The 6,701-nt window shown below is 38.7% G+C and overlaps 1 pseudogene; it reads right to left on the reverse strand.

Annotated features, from left to right (window-relative positions):
- Window positions 1-2,432: 2,432 nt before the first annotated feature.
- LOC113263067 (josephin-1-like) lies at window positions 2,433-6,012 on the reverse strand (annotated as a pseudogene).
- Between the last annotated feature and the right edge of the window lie 689 nt (window positions 6,013-6,701).

The raw sequence follows: 6,701 nt of genomic DNA on the forward strand, positions 1-6,701 counted from the left end.
GTATCATTGATATGATATGCTTTGAAAATTTTAATTAAAAGAAATTTTTTTGAGAGAGTGAGGGGGGAAGGGCAGAAGGAGAGGGAGAGGGAGAATCTTAAGCAGGCTCCTCACCCAGCACAGAGCCTGAAGCAGGGCTCAATCTCACGACCCAGAGATCACGACCTGAGCCGAAATCAAGAGTCAGACACTTAACTGACTGAGCCACTCAGACACCCAGGTAGAACCCCAGGCAGGTGTTCAGGTGGCTTGGTATAAGGGTCAAATGATTTTATAGTTAAGTCTTATAAGCAACAACAGAAGAGGAAAAGCTAATGTCACACACAATAATAATAATACTAACAACTACAGCACCAATAAGTGAGAATGCTAATACAAAAGTTTGGATGAATCGTTTTAAAAGACATCATTTTATTTATGTTTCACAATTGTCCCAGCATATTGCTTTTGGCAATATTATAAATAGTCTAAGAGTACTCACCTTTTCTACTGCTTCCTTGTTAATTGACATTTCGTGGAGTTTACATGTAATTGGCAAAATTCCCTGTCTTCTTATCACCTTCCTCAGGTATATCCTTTGCCTTCCGGTTGGGCTAAACTACTTCATTTGCTGTCAATCTTGAAGTACTCAATTCTTGGAAATTTAAAACCCAGCCCATATTCGGAGAGTGTGGTGAAGCAAGGCCTTAACATCTAGGTGGGGGGGAAGATTTAGATTCTGGCTGTGTTCAGTGGGTCTGTCAATGGATTGCATCTCTTTCCCTGGAAAGAAAAAAGATATAACCAAAGACTATATTAATTTGTTCCCAGAAACCGAATGAACAAAATCACTGAACTTTGCAAAAACCTATTGTTTTGCAAGTCTTACTGACACCTGGTGGCTAAATCTCAACAAATTTCACAGTAACCAGTGATGAGCTGTTCTTGCAGTGAAACATCGAAGATTTGCAACACACTTGACGCTGAGGGAGCTCTAAATACTTAACTCCAGTCTAAGCGGAGCAAGAAATTCAGAGTCAAAGCAAAATCTTGCAATTTATTAATGTTCAAAGACACTCATGAGTATTCATTTTTAAGTTTTTATTCCTATTTTCAAAAACTCAATTCATCTGTTCTAAATTATGTGGAGAAAATCCTCTGAGAGGTTGGAGGTCCCAACAAAATCTCCAAGAGGTATTTCTGATATTAAATAGATTTTGGTCGATTTTGCTCTACATACAAATGCACTAATAGAAGTACCAACATTTAAAAAGCATTTTAGTATTACGTATTAGGTCTGTTTTGTACTCATTTTTTTCCAGATAACAAGCAACATAAATATCATACAAATTCATAGCTCACAGAAAGTTTACACATTGAATTACTGAGAGACTCAGGCCTTCTCATGGTTATAATTTTAATCCAGTGGTTCTCAAACTTTAGAGTGCTGAAAAAAATCATTTTATTTTTATTGTTTAAATGCACATTGATAGGACACACCCCTGGAATTTCTGGTTCAGTTAGTAGACCTTGGGTGGAGATGAGGAATATGTAATTTTATCCTATTCTCAGACTTGTGTTTAGAAATCCTACTGGAATCCATCTCTCATCCTTCAGTTTCTTTTGGGCCTTCTTCTATTCTCAGTATCCTGATTGCCTCTGTAATCCCCCACTTCCATATCTGTCTCCCACCCGGCGTACATTTCTACTTCTTCCAATAATATCATCCTGGTTTCTCTTAGTGAACAATATCTGCACCCCTAGTCATGTTGAGCTAGCGTGATTCAGAAAAGCCTGACCCTGTGCCTATTTGAGGGTTGGGCATGGGAGCCAGGCCTGGACAAGCAGGATATTTTATTCCCAGACCACAGTGATTGGTTCAAGGATGCGTAGATGGTCTGCATTTAAAAGGAGACTTTTATTATGGGAATTGATTGAGGAAGAATCACTCACTTTGGGGTCACTTAGCTGACAGAATATAAACTCAGAGATGCTGTTGGCCATACATATTAGTCTGTATGAAAGTACAATCACACACGTAAAAACAGCTTAGAGATGATGAAACACAGCTTTGTCTGCAGTCATTGTTTAAGCCCCTGGATTCATGTGTCTGAAACTAGACCAGTCACTAACTTCTCCTGTTGCATGTGTTCATAAATTCCCTTTGTTTTGTTTCTGCTATCTATAATGACAGATTCTATAATTCTAGTGCCCTGGCATATGGACTACCTTGCCTGTAAGCTCCTGTGCTTTTCCTCCCACATTTTCTGGACTTAACAGCGTGAGTTAAAATTGACTACCTTATACCTTTTTCCCCCTCCCCACTGTCAAATCTGAAGGGAAAACCCAATGAGATGTTTGCGGAAGTGGCAGGGACAGACCCACTGTATAGGCCCCAGCACATTATAGAGAACTTAGCGGGCTGAGGGGAGGGAAGGTTGGGCAGAACTGCATTACACCTCAGCCCTCCAACTCTAATGGGCCCCCACCTCTTCTGGCACCACCAGCAAGATTCACAGTTTTTTCCTTGTCCCAAGTGATGTTTTAGAAATTTCCTGAGCTTGCTCTCTACTCCAACCTACTCGGGCATCTTCAGTTGGAACTAGAGGTTGTAGTAGGCACCTCCCACCCCTCAAACACAGATCCAGTGCTGCCTTTTGAGAAGCGACTTCAGCGGACCCCAGCAAGGGAGGGAAGGCAGGTTCATGATGGCGCCCATGATATTAGTGGGAGCCATGGTGCTGACCTCCTGGGGTTTGTCTCACCACACAACTTCATTGGCTTTGGTCTGAAGTGCTGCCATAATGACATCCACAGTAGTTGCCATTTCCTGGCATGTTCTTCTTTGGGGAAGGGGGGTGGTTCACCATGGCGTTTGGAGATATCCCCTGGAAAATGTCTTGCAGTATTTCTGGGATGAAGACCTTGCTGTCGTGGAAGACCTTATTGAGGGCATGCGGGGCACACAGCTCCCTGCACTGTTTCTCATGGTAGGTTTGTGGGGGCTGCTGCCTGGGGCAGCTCCAAAGATTTAGATTTGGTCTTGTCTCAAAGGAAAACTCCTGTTTTCCTTTGAAGTTCCAGAGAGGGCTAAAAACATCCCACCCTTTCCTCCAGGGAAAGAATGTTAAGTGTTTCAGTTTTTTCAGGATTCCTGAGATCCACCTTATTTTCTGAAGCCCATGATATATGCTTTGTCATGGGGAGAAAAGGCTGGGATCAAAAGGACAAAAAAATCCACCTCTTCTCTTTTAATAGGAAAACCATTTTCAGATTATTTTGCCACCACTGTCAAAGCAGAATTAAAAAAAATTGTAGGAAGTCTAAGACCTTGTTTCCCTTCTCCCACCGTCCCTTCTTCTAGAAAAATCACAGTTTCTTGCTGTATTTTCCTCTCTGCAAATGCCAACCAGGCCTCAATGCAGGAGGACCAAACGGAATTGATCGCATTGCTCCTTTTCTTTCGTTTCTTTCAAACAGCAATGCCACTGACTCAGGGGACGAGGCTTAGGTGGTGGGGAAAATGCAAAATTGGAGCAGCTAGCGAGGGCCAGCCAGCATGGGATGGTGGGTGTGCTGGGGCCTCAGGGGCGGCTCTCCATCTGCTGTGGTGTGGTGGGAGGCTGCAGGGCACTGGCCTGGCCGAGGCGGGGGTGGCTCCCTGGACTGGGCCCACTCTCACCCTCTAGCTCGGGGCAGGGGGAGGAGGGGAGCCCTCCGGGGAGACAAGTCCGGTCAGCTCCCTTGACCTGGCATGCCGCCCCCATTATATTCAGAATACTGTAAGCTTCATGACTTGGCTTCAACTTCTACCCCGTCACTATTCCAATTGTTCAAACACCTTCCAGCCAACCTAGAATTTTTCCACTAGCTCTTCCTTCATCTAAGTTGATATTATTATTATTATTACTATTTATGCACTATTCATTCCGCCTGAAATGTACATCCTCTCTTTCTGCTGCTAGTCACCTTTCAGACTGCTGCTTAAATGCCATTTGAACAAGACCCTCTATAACCACGTCGCCTAAAAGTTGTTCCTCCTGTTAGTGTGTATTATTGTATCCTATTCTTTTCCTTCACTGCATTTTTCCACAGATTTCAGCTATGGATTTATTTCTGTGTGCTTGTTTAATATCATTCTAAGACCACAAAAACTATGTGTATTTTGTTGAATACCAATACTAGATACTCAAAAAATGGTATGTTGAACAGATTATAAATTTTTAAAAATAAGGCTACTCCTATGCAGCTCAATTGAAAGGAAAGATGAAACACATTACATTTAAGTTAGCTTTTACTCCAAAATAGCAAATTACTGTTGTCTGGCAAGTTAGCCTAAGGCTGGTTAACAGACCACTAAATTTGGCAGCGGCATGCTAATTCATACATTTTTAATTTTAGCAAAATTGTTAGAAATATTAGTCCATTTAGTTATGCAGTTGTCAAAACTTTGCTAGTGTAGATCTGGTTAACGTTCTAGAGTTTCAAATGACTATTTGCATATCTCCACGCTCATCCCGACTATTCACACCTGCTTTGGATCATAACCAAGGTGACCTCTACTGATAGAACCTGGTGGCTGGCAAAAGAACCAACTAACTCATCCTTCTTCCTCTCTCTCTAGGCAGTGGTATAAATACTCTCCATCAAGGTCCTCCTTATTTCAATACTATATGAAACGATCTCATTCAAGTATATTCTCTGTTGCCTGTCCTCTGACTTTTTCTCAGTTATATAAATTCAATCATTTTCTTGTTTTTGGAAAAAAATCTGTTGTAAGCCAATGAAACACTGGCATCATAATTGATAAATATAAACTTCTTTTAAAATAATTAAAATAATTTTTCAATAATTAAAAAAATCCACTTTTGAAGTGAAATAATACATGGAAAACAAAACAAAACAAAAGAAGTGCCATTGATTTTTACTGGCCTAGAAACTCACCTTACTTGCTTCAAATACTAACATCTATGGAAAATCAAAATTTTTCCATTATACGTTTTATTTATATATTTTATATTGTTTGTAACACAACAGTATTTTACTTCAGTATTTCAGTACTCTGTATTTCACTTACATAGAATGTAGTTTAGTTCTTTTTCTTATTAAGTTCATTCCCTAGTATTAATAGGTTTTGTATACTAACTAGTCCAGAAACAGTTTTCTATAGGAAAATGCATTCCAAATAACAAGCAATTAATTTATTAAGTCTTTTGTATTGCAAGCCCCTATGTTTGAGGATTCTTTTGGGGGAGAGTAGTAGAAAATCCAACCTAATCTCCACCATAAAGGAGCTCAAAATAAATCCAAAGATCTAAGGATTAAGAACACAAGATGTTTTGTTAAAGAAAGAGATTTAAATAATAGTTTTAGGAGGAGTTAATTTATCAACCATGTTTATTTACGTTTAGGCAAATATCTAGTACAACACTGAAGAGGAGATATAAAAATAACCATGGATGTATTATTCTGACTGCTGAAAGGAAAACCTCTTAACATATCACCAGAATATATGATTTGTAATAGTTTTCTGAGAGGTGCTCATTATCTTTGTTTACAATTTTTTTAAGTTAATGGGTACTACACTTCATAACATGATTTGGCATAGTGATCAATATCATGAGACTACTTTATTTCCTCAACTTGTTTTTGTAAAAATTACATTAATAGATTTCCTTATATAAACTATTTTTTGAAGTCATGAGACTCCTTCATGAGGTGTTTTTCCTTTAAAACAGTACAGATTGTACTTATTAATACTTTGAGTCTCACACCTTTGCTTAAATGTGAAAATGTTCTTTTTGCGTTCTTCCTATTGTTTGCTATCAGGGTTTCTGCTCAACTCGTAGAATTTGTTAGAAGATCTAGAAAACTTAAAATTAAAAAATCTCTAGCTTCCTTGAAGGGTTGGTAAAATTCAGTTTCCATGTTACATTTACATATTTTTTTACCTGTGCTTCCCCCAGTCTCACCTGTAAGTTCCTTTAGCTTAGAGACCAGATCCTGCACCTCTGTACATCCAATACTTCGCATAGACTTTGCACATAGCATATATTCTGTGAATTTGTGTTCAGTGAATTAAAAACGTGATGCAGTTGGAGAATTCTTTGGATCTGGCCAAGCGCAAATAATGAAAGGAAGAGCTTTCTTTAAGCAGGTCTCCAAACTATTAATTTTCTCCCAAGCAATGAATGACCCCTCTGCTTTAAGATAAAATGAGCATATGGAAAAATTTTTCCTATAACAATATTATTATCTGGGTGCTATTCCTTCAACTCATTCAAGTCCAAGTTGACTTTCATTCAGTTTTCATGAGTCTTGAATATCACAGGATACAGCCACACAATAAACATTAAAATGTTAATTTTGCCTTGAAGAAATGATAGACTTCAAGAGGGAAAGGTTAAGATAGAGAAGACAACCAAATTTTGCATATACAAAAGGGTGTAAAATGTTTTAAAAGGCCTGAAAATCTCTACCTGTGATCTGCTCTTTCAAAACAAAGGAACTAAGAAAGAGTGGGACTATAATGAATGTACATATATTTGTTACTCATGTTTTGGAGATGAATCCTTAGTGGTTTTTTTTCTTCTATTATTAACAATTGAAAAATTTAGCATACTTGAAAATAAAAGTGTACTTAACATTCAGAACATCTCCTACCATATTCCAGTCTGAATCTTTCTTCTCTGTATTAAATGTGCTGAGCTTTCCTTCCTTAT

The sequence above is a fragment of the Ursus arctos genome, unplaced genomic scaffold (assembly GCF_023065955.2).
Source record: "Ursus arctos isolate Adak ecotype North America unplaced genomic scaffold, UrsArc2.0 scaffold_9, whole genome shotgun sequence".
In the NCBI taxonomy this organism is placed as follows: domain Eukaryota; kingdom Metazoa; phylum Chordata; class Mammalia; order Carnivora; family Ursidae; genus Ursus; species Ursus arctos.